A 16,125-nucleotide genomic window follows, 5' to 3' on the forward strand; every position below is an offset into this window, starting at 1 on the left:
TTGGAAATGATATGTATTGATTGAAATGAGTTTATTGGATTGTTGAATTGTTGTCTGCGTTTCCGGTTTGATCAGTTTATAGCCGTTATGCCGTCAGTTTGAGTTTTGGATATCGTTTCTATGTTTTGATCGTATCGATTTTGAGTGAGCTTTTGATGTCGATATTGATCCTTATAACTCCTTCTGATAGATTGAATTGAAGTCAGCAGAGTTGCAAGATAGCAGCTTTGGACAGTTTGGAAGATTGAAGTCGGTACAGTATCGATTTTTTTATTTATCGATCGAAGAAGTTTGATTGAGTTTTGAATGAATTTGATTGGATATTGATTATTATCCTTATTATTGATTTTTTCAGATTGAAGTACCTTCGAAGCGAATAAGGTAAAAGATGACTTAGACTTGAATGGAACGATTAACTCGAATCCGAATTTATTCGAGTGTTCAGAAGAAATTCACATACTTGCATGATTGAATGCTTATTTGACATCATGATTGAATATTTATTTGAATTGATGATTGAAAATATGATTGAATGCATGAGATGCCATATGCATTCATGTTGAGCCGAATGATTATTTGTTTTGAATTAGACGATCTGGAGATTATAGTTGAGTGGCCTTGGTAGGCGAATTACTACAAGTGTCGATTAACTCTCTACAATGCTCTGGAGTCTAGAGGATTAAAATATACCTCGTCCACCTCGAAAGGGGAGTTCGGTGTGATTGTTGGATATTTTAACCTCAGGATCTCAAACCCAAGAAAGAAAGAAAGAAAAAAAGAAAGAAAGAAAGAAGAATTCCATTTGATTATCTGAGTCTGATAATCCAGAAGTTTTAAAGACATGCATATCATTTTAATTCAGTACTTGAATGGATTAATTGATTATATGAGGAATGAATACATACCATGACTTGATATGTTTATTTGATTGCATGTCAGTCTCTTTTACTGGGAATATTATTCTAATTGGATTATCCGGCTGTTGTCTTGTCTTTGTATGTGTGCTTGGCAACAGGTGGGGCAGGATCGAGTCAGAGATCACATGGCTAGGTAGACGAGTTGATAGAGTGAGGCCTTGGTGTTTTAGAAGTCGAATATGTAATCGAACTTAGATTGTATTCGAACTTGTATTGTATTGCATTGAATAAGCTAGACTGAAGCATGTTCTAATAGTTCGAGATTGTATAACTTTAGAAATACTTTGTATTGGATTATGCATGATGTTTGGATGATTTATGGAAGTCAAATGGATTTAGTTTTGAAGTTTTTGAATTGAATAGAGTCGAGCATATCTGTTTTATTTTCTGCAGATTTGTGCCCGCTCGATCGATTGAATATTACCGATCGAGCGAGCACCCCTGAGCTGAGGCAGAAGTTTGGGATTTTTGTGTCCGCTCGATCGGTAAGTTTTGACCGATCGAGCGGAGGGCTTTTGTTAAGTCTCGGCAGAGACCTGGAATTTATGACCCGCTCGATCGGTAATGTTTTACCGATCGAGCGAGCACTGTTCAAAAAAAAATTTATTTGATTTTAATCTCGTAGGCTTCATTATTGTTTATCACGAGATTTGATGATTAGAATCGAGGTCTCACATTAAGTGGTATCAGAGAGATAAGATCTTGAACCGAATTTAGAAGCGAGTGGGGTAGATCGAGTCCGCATGAATTGAATTCTCGCATGTGATTGATTAATTATATGGTTGAAGAATATGCGAGCATGCTTTATGATTGAGAATTATTTGAATTACTTGGATATATGATTTAATTTTTAAAGCATGAATTAATTGAGATACGAACTATTTCAGGTTACTGGTTGCATTGAATACTCTAGAGATCGAATGAGTATGTCGAGCTGAGGTTGTTGGACACCAGATAGATGTAATTGAGATGTTGTGTCCTAATCCTCTTTTATCAGATTTTCTATTCGGCAAGTTTTGAACATGATTCAAATGGTAGCGAACCCGATTGTACAGAATTGTTCTGTGACTGAACTGGTGGATGTCACTCCGACACTGATGGAATCATTACTGATGAGATTTCAGTCATTTAGCCTTACAACTCTGAGGAGTTCTGAGAATGAGTTTGGGTGTGAAAGCTGATTAGAAGAGATCGATCAGTTGTTTGATCCTTTTAGACTACACCGACGAATGACGGATTCGGTTAGTTGGATACCAACTGCAAGGCATTTCGAAAAGATTGGTGATTATCGAAGAAGAAAGCCTTAGAGAAACAAGGTTTGGTCGTTTCGTAGAGTTTTTTTAAATCCGAATTTCTGCGACAGGCTGTGGTACTTGCTCTTATCGAGGATCCACAGACTCTAACTGCTCCTGACGATGATGAAGCAGGTAACTGTTCGATTTTGGTCTTTCGACTCTTATACTGTTAGATATTGATGCAACTTTTTTCTTCTTATTGAGAAGTTAGATTAATGCTTCCTCTAATTTTGAGTATCTGAATTAGTTGCGGTGAGTTTAGTTTGAATTTTTGAACTTTGTTTCGAAGGGAATTGATTGTACTGAACAGTACTATACTTCGGTTATCAGATTTTGATTATATTATCGATGTAGTGCATTAACCGAGTACAGAGCAACCGAGATTGATTTCAGATTGTTTCCAGATTCGGATCTGAGATGACAGACGAGTGGATTTACCTTCGATGATGTCTTCAATCAACCGTGTTGGTTGATTTTAAAGAGTTGTTGAATTTGCTGATGTTGTTATTGTTGAGATTCCAGATTTGCCTCCGCGTCGAGAGAAAGATTTCAACATTAATTTAGATCAGACATCATCGACTGATAATCTGAAGGGAAGAGGTTTCAGAGATCGAATTCAGAATGAAGTACGACCGATTTGAATTTTAGCGTACAGATTGAATTGGAATTGCATTTGCAATGTTATGAGTCCTTTGAACCGAATCTTTCAGAGATTTGTAGATGAGTTCTTGAGTATTCTTATCGATGAATCTCTTATCCTTCGAAGAGCCGTATTGATCTTTTAGATTCTTTAAAAATTGTTCGCAGAATTGCATGCCGATCAATTATGCTATTCTTTTGACGTCTGAATCTTGTTGAGACCGAGTTGTCTTTTCCTCGATCTTTTCTCTAGGAAGATGGAATTTTATAGAACACCTCAAGACTGGAGCTGTTATGAATTGATCTGGATTGACGTCCTTATCTGAAATTTGAAGATTCTAGGATTTAGCGTGTTCTATCGCGTATCTTTTGAGGAATTCTTATTGTTGAGAAGACGATTACTCAGCAGATTATGTTCTTCTGTTTAGTGTGTATCTTTGAGACCAGTTCTTATTTAATTTAAGGAGAGATTGAATAGCACCTCAGTATTATTGATTTTTTCGGTATTGATGACCTTTCGGTGCTTTGCACTCCTTCTTATTGAGAGTTGAGACTTATTCCTGTTCAGAAGAACTCCTTGTTAATTTGAGCATCGACGAAGTTGAAGACGCTCGAGACACAATGTTAGTTTCCGATTTGAGTCTCACAGAGATCTTATTGCTCGAAAGATCTAGCATCATTTTCTTGCTTGGAAGATTTCCGTAATCTGCTCTGATATTGGAAGATAGAAGTTGATCATCGCAGTCCGAACTGATTGTGAGTTGGGAGAGAGAGTTTTAGAGGACGATTAATCTGACTGCGAATTCTATTGTTATCCGGAGAATTGATAGTAACAGCTAAGAATTTAAGCTGAATGATTTGTTCTTATTTTATCGACTTCAGTTGTCCTCTTTGACAGATGATTGCTGCACTTCTGATAGAGTCGGGAACAGATGGAACGTTTATCTTGACTCCTTCATTCGATTTCGAACCAGAGTTGATTGAGAAGATTGAGAATGCTTTGGAATCAGATTCGATCTTTCAGAATCCGATGAAGATAGATCATATCTGGGTATAATCTGATTTTCAGGTTTATATGATTCCTTCTTAGCGAATATCTTTTGTTGTGCCAGATGTTCCGGTTTGAGACAGAGTATAAGGAGATTGACACTTTGAAGTTCTTTCAGTTTTCTTCCAGATGATCAGAAGATGTTTGATGAATTGAGGAATCAGATCGAATAGAGGACGAAGAATCATGAGGTTCGAGGTATGGCTTCTGATGTTATGAACTGTCAACAGTCAGAGAGAGAACGATCCGATTTTCTGTTGTACAGTCTATTCTGATTCAAAATGGAATTGGGGTCACAATTCGATGATTTTCGTAACAAGGCTACTTTGTTGAGTCTGAGATGAGATGTAATCGGAGTATCGTTGAACGAGTGATGGAATCCTCCGTTAAGAATTCTTGATTTATTCTGTTGAATGACTATTGTTACAGAATAGTATAAACGAACTCCCGAAGCTTTACAGTTGATGTATTGGATTGTAACTGGTTGATGTGCCAGTGGGTATTGAACAACTGAAGTTGTTCGGAATGAACTTCTAGATTGGTCCCGATTGTCAGAACGAGTTCGACACTGAAGGGGGATCCAAAATTTATCTACAGGGGGTTCGTAAAGAGAGAACTTTCTCAGAATCGTTTTCAGGTTTAAGTTTGGCCGTTTTGAACTTTGGACAGGCCGTTTGATTTGACGAATACTCCTGCATTGTTGAAGAATTTTCTGTTGACCAAATCTTTCTGAAGTATTAGTTGAAATTAGAAATTCTTATTGATGAATTTCTTGTTTTCTGGTTATGAGAATTTTACTGATCGTACAGAGATTTCGAGAATCTTTTCAGAATTGTACGCCGAACAGTTGTATGTTAAACTCGATGTTTGAATTTCGGTTTGGACCGAATGAATTTCTTCGAGCCCTATTATCTAATTATGGAATTTCTGATTATCCGCATTCATGTATTTTGATTTTCAGTGCTGATGATTTTTCAGTGCTGGGATTTCTTCTTATTGAGATTTTAGAATTATTCTTATTTTATCTACTGTCTGTTTCTGATTGATTGATTGATGGAATCCGCTACAGTTTTCTGTACAGAATGATTTTGATGAAGAACAGAGAATTGATATCTTGTCAGAGGTTGTCAGATGTCATGAATTGCCGAAGTCTGTCAGTCTAGACAGAGATCCTCGATGTTATTGTTCTCTCGGCATATACTTTGAAGAGAATTTTGTTGTTGATTTCAATTATTTTCGATTCGATACACTCAGAACGACGTACAACCAGATCAGATGAGTCGAACTTTAGAGGAATTTCCATGAGTTGTAGTGCTCGACTTAGCACTAGTTGGCAGAATTCTTGATTTTTGTGGAGATTTCGTATAATGGCAGCGATCAAAGGATATTTGGAAAACACATCTCTAGAAGTTGTACGAGGAGAGATGAAGATCTCCTTTATTTTCGAGATGAACTTTCTGTGTCTTATGAGTTAGAACGATAGATGATTCGAAATGTAACTGAATTGTAAGGATGTTCTGACGAGGATGAGACGACTTTTGATAGACGGACGGAATGTTGATGAATTAATCGACTAGAGTTTCTTACTTTCTCCTATTGTTGAGATATCGAATGGATTGAGACGAATGATTCAGAGATTGATTGGAAGCAGATTTTTGACTTAGTTCCGAGATGTAAATTCTTATTGCAGTCCTCTGATTCTATCCTTGACCTTGGGATAAAACTGTAATAGATTTCGAGAACGAAATCGATTCTTAGAGGGGGAGAATTGTAACGCACCAAAATTATCTTAATGGACTTTATTTGAGATAATCAGAGATTTTAGAAGTCAAGGGCCGATTCGATTTGGATCAGGGTCTAGAATGCAATTTTTGGAAATTTCAGGGACTAAAATGCAAAATGAGGATTTGTTATAATATCTAGACTTTGACTAAGTCTTCCATTCTCTTCCTTCATCCCTCCCAACCGCCTCTCCCTCCATTGAAGCGACAAAAGCTTCCCCAAGCTTTTGTGATTTCGATTTTAGCTCGATCCGTCCGATAGAATTGAATTCTGACTTGATATCTGCGATCACAGCGTCGAGTGCTCCGTTTGGAAGTAAGTTTCTCTTATTTCTACGAGGTTTGAATTTTTGGATGTCTTTAAAATTGATTGATATTCGGAGAGGATGATTATGAGATAGCTATGATAGTATATCTAAGACGGTTCGAAGATCTAACGACGATCGGAATTGTTATGATTTTCTTAGTGATTTTCGAAATCTTTGAATTTGAGATGTGTTGGGATTGGATTGGAAATGATATGTATTGATTGAAATGAGTTTATTGGATTGTTGAATTGCTGTCTGCGTTTTTGGTTTGATCAGTTTATAGCCGTTATGCCGTCAGTTTGAGTTTTGGATATCGTTTCTATGTTTTGATCGTATCGAGTTTGAGTGAGCTTTTGATGTCGATATTGATCCTTATGACTCCTTCTGATAGATTGAATTGAAGTCAGCAGAGTTGCGAGATAGCATCTTTGGACAGTTTGGAAGATTGAAGTCGGTACAGTATCGATTTTCTTATTTATCGATCGAAGAAGTTTGATTGAGTTTTGAATGAATTTGATTGGATATTGATTATTATCCTTATTATTGATTTTTCAGATTGATGTACCTTCGAAGCGAATAAGGTAAAAAATGACTTAGACTTGAATGGAACGATTAACTCGAATCCGAATTTATTCGAGTGTTCAGAAGAAATTCACATACTTGAATGATTGAATGCTTATTTGACATCATGATTGAATGTTTATTTGAATTGATGATTGAAAATATGATTGAATGCATGAGATGACATATGCATTCATGTTGAGCCGAATGATTATTCGTTTTGAATTAGACGATCTGGAGATTATAGTTGAGTGGCCTTGGTAGGCGAATTACTACAAGTGTCGATTAACTCTCTATAATGCTCTGAAGTCTAGAGGATTAAAATATACCTCGTCCACCTCGAAAGGGGAGTTCGATGTGATTGTTGGATATTTTAACCTCGGGATCCCAAACCGAAGAAAGAAAGAAAGAAAGAAAGAAAGAAGAATTTCATTTGATTATCTGAGTATGATAATCCAAAAGTTTTAAAGACATGCATATCATTTTAATTCAGTACTTGAATGGATTAATTGATTATATGAGGAATGAATGCATATCATGACTTGATATGTTTATTTGATTGCATGTCAGTCTCTTTTACTGGAAATATTATTCTCAACGGATTATCCGGCTGTTGTCTTGTCTTTGTATGTTTGCTTGGCAACAGGTGGGGCAGGACCGAGTCAGAGATCACATGGCTAGGTGGACGAGTTGATAGAGTGAGGCCTTGGTGTTTTAGAAGTCGAATATGTAATCGAACTTAGATTGTATTCGAACTTGTATTGTATTGCATTGAATAAGCTAGACTGAAACATGTTCTAATAGTTCGAGATTGTATAACTCTAGAAATACTTTGTATTGGATTATGCATGATGTTTGGATGATTTATGGATGTCAAATGAATTTAGTTTTGAAGTTTTGAAATTGAATAGAGTCGAGCATATCTGTTTGATTTTTTGCAGATTTGTGCCCGCTCGATCGGTTGAATATTACCGATCGAGCGAGCACCCCTGAGCTGAGGCAAAAGTTTGGGATTTTTGTGTCCGCTCGATCGGTAAGTTTTGACCGATCGAGCGGAGGGCTTTTGTTAAGTCTCGGCAGAGACCTGGAATTTATGGCCCGCTCGATCGGTAATGTTTTACCGATCGAGCGAGCACTGTTAAAAAAAAAAAATTCTTTTCTTTTAATCTTGTAGGCTTCATTATTGTTTATCCCGAGATTTGATGATTAGAATCGAGGTCTCACACGGAACGAAACCGATCCGTGGTCAACGGGCAGTTAATCGGGTAAACAGGTGTAGTGACCCTGCATGGTATCACCTACTAACTGGCAACTAATAGCATGCATTAAACTTAATACATCAAAATAACTTAACAGAGTAAAACGTGCGGAAACATAACCATAAATTACATATCAGCTTAGTATAAAAGTGTCAAGATTATTCATCAGTAGTGATACAACCATATCGAAATACTTAAAAGTAAACATTATACAGCTATATCGAATCTTGCTGTATAATTAACTCCTCAAGGCCTGCTCCCTAATCCTGCCTTGAACCACCAGCTCCATCCATCCTGCGACCTGTCCCATGGAATAGGGTGTCCAAGATAACAACTAGGACGTGAGCGCTAACGCCCAGTACATAAACATGAGTACACGTATAAATATGATGCATGCAACATGATGACTGGTAAAGGGTCATCTGAAAAGTCATGCTCAGAACCGGCGCCACATGAGTGCTGCCACCGCACGGATCAACCTCTAGGTGCAACCACACTCGTCAAGTACATCAGAGTAGTCAGACATAAATGCCCCTGCCGTCGCGGTACTCTCAGTGACAGACTATCGAATATAGAGCTGAGCGGCTCTATAGTCAGGTATAACAAGGTATAGGCTCAACGTGTATATGCACATGACATATGAATAAAGAAAACGGTAAATCATATCTCATGCCATATAATAATGCCAAATAAATGCAACATATAAACATGTATACTCGCTGACAATCTCAGTCAATGTGTACGTACCTCTAGGCTAGTTCAAGTATAGTAGGATCCTAGGTTCCAAGCCTATATTCAAAAGTTCACCGTATCACTACATAAATTCTATAAGCCTTAACTAAGTTAATAAGTACTCCCAAAACTTAAATGGATTCCCGGACCATACCTTCGTCCGTAGATAGCCCTTTGGAGTCGCTAGTCCCGGATGACTATAACCACTCCTTGGTTATTCCAGAACCTCTATTATAACCAATAGGGCCCTCAAGTATATAACTCACACTATATAATTGAAGAAGAAAACTCGGAAATTCGTATTCAAATTATGACTCCAAAGAGCCCTACTTATAGGAAAAGTTTCGGACGAGTTCGGGTCGTCCGAACCTGAGTTCGGATCGTCCGATCCAACTCACTGTCTGCATGCGAGACACGTCGAGTTCGGATCGTCCGATCTCTACTTCGGGTCATCCGAAGTGCTCTAAGTCCGACACTTGTCAAAATTCATTGCTGAGTAATCCTGCCTTCTTGGCACAAACAAGTTCGGGCCGTCCGAACTTAAGTTCGGATCGTTCGAACCAGCCTTAACTCCAAAGTCAACAAGCTCACCTTCGGAGCCCCCGGTGGTCAAGTCCGGGCCGTCCGAAGTCCTCTTCTGATCGTCCGAACTGGCTCAGACAATGAAATTTCATTTCTTGCTTCTGAAGTCCAATTAAATCCCGGAAGTTAATTACTAACCCTTAATCATGTTTAACATATTATTATCTTAAAATGACTTTTGGGTTACTACAACAGGTTTGACCCGGAACCGTTATCGGACTGCCATTAGGCGGTCTAATCATAGTTCACGGGTGTAAAACTCGTCGAACCGACGGGTCCGAACCGTCGGATTGGACTGGTTCGATCCCGCGGTTCTATTTTTTAAAATATATATATATATATTGAATATATAATTAAATGTGTGTAATATTATTGAATATAATGAAATGTAATAGATTTTTTTATATAAAATGTTGCAAGTTGAAATATAATATATTTTTTTATTTAATACATGTAGATGATTTTTTATCTAATACATCTAATTGATTTTATATCGAGTTAATGAAATATTTGATAAAGTATTTATAAGCCATGTTTTCAAAATCGGACCGACCGATTCGACCGGTCACCGGTACTGGTCTGGTCCGGATTGCTCTTAAAAACCCATTTTTACGGTTAGAACCGGTCGAACCGGTCGAATCGTTTAAAATATATTATTTATTATATTATATTATATAAACGATTTTTCGGTCCGACCGTCCGGTTAAAACGGTCTGACCGGTTGGACTGTTTTTTTAAGGTAAACCGGTTCGATAACTGGTTCGGTTATTAAAAGATTGTTTATAAGTTCAATTGTGCAAACCTTCATTTTTAATTTATTTTTTATTATTTAAATATTAATTAAAAAATAAATTTTTTAAAAAATAAAAAGGTCGACCCGGGCCTGAAACCGGACAACCGGCTCCACGAGCCGTACCGTAACCGACCGCAGGCGGACCGGTTAAGGGTTGGTCTTTTGTCGACCCGGACCCGGTCCATGACCAGGTCTAAGTTCAGGAGCTCTAGTTATTCACCCTTTTTCCCTTTATTATTTTACACTAAAACCCGTCCCTTTACATATTTAATTATATCACTGGAACATATAAAATTTAAAATAATTATACGTGATGAGGGGAGTAGTAATTAACCAAGGGCGGAGGTAGGTGTTAGTTGGTAGATGAGATCTTAGCATATGAGTAATACCTAAATCATGTATCCAACGGTTCGTATTTTTACACATAGACGTAATTAATTATATATTGTTGACGTGACAAATCATGGGATATTAGATCTATCATTGGGGTATTACCCATATGCTAGGTTGCAATCTACCGTGTTGGGCCACCCGGGCTGAATTTTTTAAATTTTTATATTGACAAAAAAATTTAAAAATGAATTTTAAGTGTTATTTTTGGGGCTAATGTTATACTAGCCCGGGTAATTAAATTAAAAAAATGAAATAGCCCACCTTTTAGTTCTCAAAGCTAGTCCAAAAAAAAAATAATGAAACGAAAAATGAGTTGTTCTTTATGTCTATCCTTGTCTTAGTGTCATATTTTTCACTCTCTATCTTCTAAAGTTTTCTGACACTATAATGTTTACACTTTTATAAAGTATATATCGATCAAACAATTATGAAATTTGTATATTGGCTGAGAAATATTTAATATTATTGTAATTAATTTTGAGGCGATTTTTTTTGGTTTTTTAATAAAAAAATTTACTTTTTTTTTCTACAAAATCGATGTTTTCAGCTTTTATGATTTTTGGATTTTTCGTTAAAAAATTTTAGCCCGAACGGAGCTAAAATCCTGGCTCCGCCATTGTAATTAACTGAGTATAAATAATTCCAGAAATGGCGGTATTTAAATTTAAAAAAAAAAAAAAAACCAGAGCAAATTTCACTGCCAATATAATGCGTGGGGAATTCTTCAATTAGCAGCAGTTGGCAAGGGTTGGTTGTATCAACATTTATTGCAGTTTGTATTTAAAAGGCGAAATACAAAGTGACAATAAGTAACAACGTAACTGACCATTATTATTTTATTCATACTCAAATATTCATGGATCCGACTCTCAATTCATTTGGAATAACATTTACGGTATGTATGATTGGTAGCTCTCGTTTGATGTGGATATATAGAATCCATATAATTTCTCCTTTGAAAATTCAACTCCAAACACTTGCATTTTTATTTTAATGTGATGTATACCTCTAGCTACTCGTTTATTGCTTTGGCATATATAATTACCCAATATTAAAAATATGTTTTGTATGATTATTGTACGCATGTCAGAGGAAAGGGTGAAAAATAAGGAAAAAATTAAATGAGCGAAAAGACTAATTTAACACCCACCCATGCTTATATTATCTATTACTATTTGCATGAAATCTATTTTAATTTTGGTGACAGAAAACAAATATCTTTAATTTATCAATAAGGATTTATTTATAGATAAAACCACGACTTAAATGAGTGAAGCACACGACGACACATTCATGATTTTTATTATCAAATTAATTTGGGGGGAAGAATTTGCATTTATTTCACAAACAAACTTTACACTATACTACCTCCTCTGCATTTATTTAACTTTGTTTGCATTTTCACACAGATTATGGGGTAATGACAGTTAATCTAACAATTAACATTTATTAAGCCATGTGTTGAATCGATTTATTTTTCAGTGGATCGGTCTCGGATCTATTATTAAATTTTCACTTTTAGATTCACTCCTAGGCTATTATTCTAAGGGTAGCTTGGAATTTCCCCAAGTTATGAAATAATTTCTCGTTTTGCGTTTATTTAATGAAAATTTTTATATGATGAAAAAATTGTACAAGTAATTAATATTAATTTGACAAGATAATTTGGTGAAAGAGTTCATACATAAAATGATACGCTAAATATAGAAATTGCCTACATAAGAGCATCTCCAATGCAACACCATTTTGGTGTATTCTTTGCTCTAATCCAGCGCTATTTTCAGCGCTAGGTACGCTATCTTTTTTTTTTTATATTTTTTTGGTTTTTTTTGTCTTTTTTTTTTTGTTTCTAATTTATTCTTTAATTATTTAAATAAATAAAAATAAAATTCATAAATTAAATAATGATTTTAAATATTTAAATAAATAAAATAAAAATTTAAAAATGCTTAAAATTATTCTGAAAATATATGTAACTAAAATTTTTAATTCATTGATATTTCTACATAGAAAATATTATTTTAGAAAATAATAGAGAATAATCAAAGAATATTCTTTTTAGTGTAAAATTTTGAGTTAATGGGTTATAGATGAGTTTTGAATTTGGTGTATGAATTACATTATTTTGAAGTTAGTGTGACACTAAAATAACGTAATGAATTGAAGATGACCTAATGACACATTTACATATATATATATATATATATATATATATATATATATATAACTTCCTTGTAATGTTACAACTTACAAGTACACGAAAATGGATAAAAAGTAGTCAACGGTCCAGGCTCCATTTATAATCTGGCCTCCACGACCAAAAGGACCGTGAGATCGAAAAAAAGTTGGAAAAGAGGCAGAGTGATTCAATGCAAGGTAAATTGGTGGAAGTGAACAAGATATTTAGAAACCATCTTGTTTAACTACTACTTCATATTTGTTATTGTTTTATAAGTAAGTACTTCACGATACTTTAAAATCACGAATGAATTATAAATTCATCAATCTAAGCGCGATATATAGTTAAAGTAAGTTTATTTAAGCTTGGTAATGGAAAAAATTAAACTTACAATTAGTTTTAATTGTTAATAATCCATTTGTTAGCATTAGATATATGAGAAATTCTTCACATGCATGCCATGGAGTGCTAAGATTAATTAATTAGATTTTTTTTTTGAAATAATTAATTAGAATATATACCATGTCTTTAATGCATTATTCTGTGTCATGGATGCAGCGTCAAACCAACACCCTATTAGAAGACAATACCTGCAAATACTAAATGCTGAGACAGTACACTCATGTCAACTTTCAAATTTGCGTCAATTTATATATAGTGAACACATCAAAAAATTGAATTTGTTAATTGGAACGTAAACAGGCCGATGAATTTTTTTTTTTTAATTTGTGTTTAATTATCTAGTTAACTATGAAATGATGTGTAGTCAACACGATAACTGGATAAGTTATTTAGATAGTAGTTAGAAATATTGCCTTCAAAAAAAAAAAAAAAGTAGTTGGAAATATTTTAAAAAAAAAAGTTATTACAGACTTTTCTTTACAAAGTTTTCAAAATCCTATATAAAAAAATTCTATAATAATTTTTTAGAATTTACAAACAATACCTTAATACTGCAGTGCCAAAGAGCTTCGGCCTCCTGAGTTCTATTGACTATTATAAGGTCTTCTTCTTGTAATTAATTGTGTTCAATTATTTCTAGTTAACAATGAAATTAAATGAATGAGTAAACGATAAGTTATTTAGGTATTGGTTAAAAATGCTTTAAAAAAAAGTGATCATAAAGTTTTCTTTACACTATAAAAAAAATTCTATAAGATCAATTTTTAAAATATTTACAAAAAATACCTTAATACTGCAGTGCATTTGCATCAAACTTTGAGTTTGTGGGAAAGAAACATACACATACATTAGCTAAGTACTCCATACACACTTGCATCAAGTACTATTTATAACTTGATTAATTGTTTAATGTTTATATTAGGTTAATTTCTTTACTTGATCCAAATATTTTCAAGAACGTCTATGTAAAATTTTGAATGAAATACTCACTGATAAGTTATTAACTAAAAATTACATTTTTTTCTTAGAAAAAAAAGGAAGAAGAAGAAGAAGAAGAAATTACATAAAATGTTGCAGTACTACGTAGCGCAACCATCTCCAACCCTAGACCGTACGGCGGCGGTGCGGGCATGGAGGGATCAAAGCCAAAGAGCTCCGGCCGCCTTGAGGAGAGGAATAAGAGTGCCGTTTATATGGCAAGCCAAGACATTCTCGATGCCGCCCAAGAACTTGCCGCCCACGAAAACCGCCGGGATGGGCTGAAGACGAGCGGAGCCGCCGGAGAGGCTGCGGAGCAGGGCTTGGATATCACGGCCAGTGGAGTCTCGGTCGAGCTCCACGATGGCGGGGCCAACGCCGAGGCCGAAAAGCAGCTGCTTCACCACATGGCACATGCAGCAACCGCTGACGGTGAACACGACCACCGCGTTGCTGGAAACCAAGACACTCAGTTTCTCACAAACTCCTTTCATTTTCTCAGCCGTATATTCTCCGGCGCCGCCTCCGGCTTTTACTATAAGGGATGATGCATCGACTTTCGCTATCTGCATGTTGTGCATTTTAGGTGTGTAGTAAATGAAAACTTGGCAAGCGACAGAAAGGAATAGGCCTCTCAATTTATACAATGTGTCTGTGTGTGGGCCGAAAGTAGAAATTGGAGATTAGTTCAAAAAGGAAAATAATAGGTCTCACGCAGTCGATCTACTGTTTTGATATAAAAGATAATATATATTGTTAGCTAGGTGGATTTTCAAGTTAGTGAAGTAGGTGAACTCTTGACTAGATGTCAGGAGTTTGATTTATCTGGCTAACGTAGTTTGCAGACTATTGCGTAAGTTCGGGGGTTTACCCAGTGCGCACCGAAGATAGCAGTTGCGGGTTCTCACGTCAAAAAATAATAATAATAATAATGTTTTATGTGTTACATTCAATAAAAAAATTTCTCTTAGAAAATTGAACCGTGAATACCATTTTATATTAGTTTTTGTGAAAGGAAAATAAAAGGACAGAGTGATTTCATTTCTGAAACACTGGACGGTGGACACTGTATGAATAAATTATGTCCCATGACATATTAATATCACTCACAATTTTTTATTTTTATTTTTCTTGTATGCAAAGTCTCAATCTATTATGTTATTTTATAATTTGTCACAAAATATGTTTAACAACGTAATGATAACGTGTCTCTTATTTATTTGATCTAGGGGAGGGGACACCCGAGAAAAACATCAAAACAGTCTAATTTCTTCTAATAATTAGTCTTCTGCCGATACCAACATTGACCTAATGAAAACAAGACTCTTATTTATTAAATTCACATTATCACTCTCAATTGAAATTCATTTGTCTGTGGGTTATTAATTGGGTACCTATTTTAATGATAAGACCATACGTGACACTATTAACATGCATAAGTTGTGATCATCATGTTCTGATACGGATGTGATATCTCTGTTTTCTATTATTGGGTTAATCGAGAAATTAAAATTGAGTGTGAAAAATTAGTTTCAAACTCCTCGATCCTACATAATTTTCATTTCAACATCTTAAACTTACAAATCCAAAATCATAGTTTATATTAATTTAATTGATTCTCATTTTAAATTATTTAGTACGCATCAAATCGTAACGACCATGGATTTCAACTAAAAAATTACTTTCTAAAACCAATCCCAAAAAGCTCTCATCGAAGAAAAGAGTGATTTACGTCAGCTTCAAACGGTGAATAATCAATCATATTTTGTTAAAAGCCTAAATGGAACACCGACGACAGTCAAAAACCGCAATGAGTGGCATATAATTTGGCATGGCTCCACAGATAAAGATGACAGTAGAAATACGATCAAACTGTGGCAGGCAGTTACAGTCACTGAACTAACAAAGACCATTAATGGCGTGCGACAAGCGCTGATCTCATCACACTGACGAAGGCTGGGGGAGTGCTTTTTTGCAGACGGCGTGGCAGAGCATTAGCATCATCCCTCATACGGATCGCATGGAAATCCCCTCTTTTATTTCCAGGATTATATATATATATATATATATAAGCCCTAATTGCTTCTTTTGTGCATACAATCGTCGCAGACAAACGGATACAGAGGTGCAGAGATTTGGGATTCAAAGCGATTTGCTGTGGCTCGAAGATACCGACAGGTAGCTAGACAAGTCGTTCTTTTCAGGATCAACGAGATTGAAGCTTTTATAAAGTAATGCCTTTAATTCGCCTTCTGCAC

Source organism: Henckelia pumila, chromosome 1, assembly GCF_033568475.1.
Source record: "Henckelia pumila isolate YLH828 chromosome 1, ASM3356847v2, whole genome shotgun sequence".
In the NCBI taxonomy this organism is placed as follows: domain Eukaryota; kingdom Viridiplantae; phylum Streptophyta; class Magnoliopsida; order Lamiales; family Gesneriaceae; genus Henckelia; species Henckelia pumila.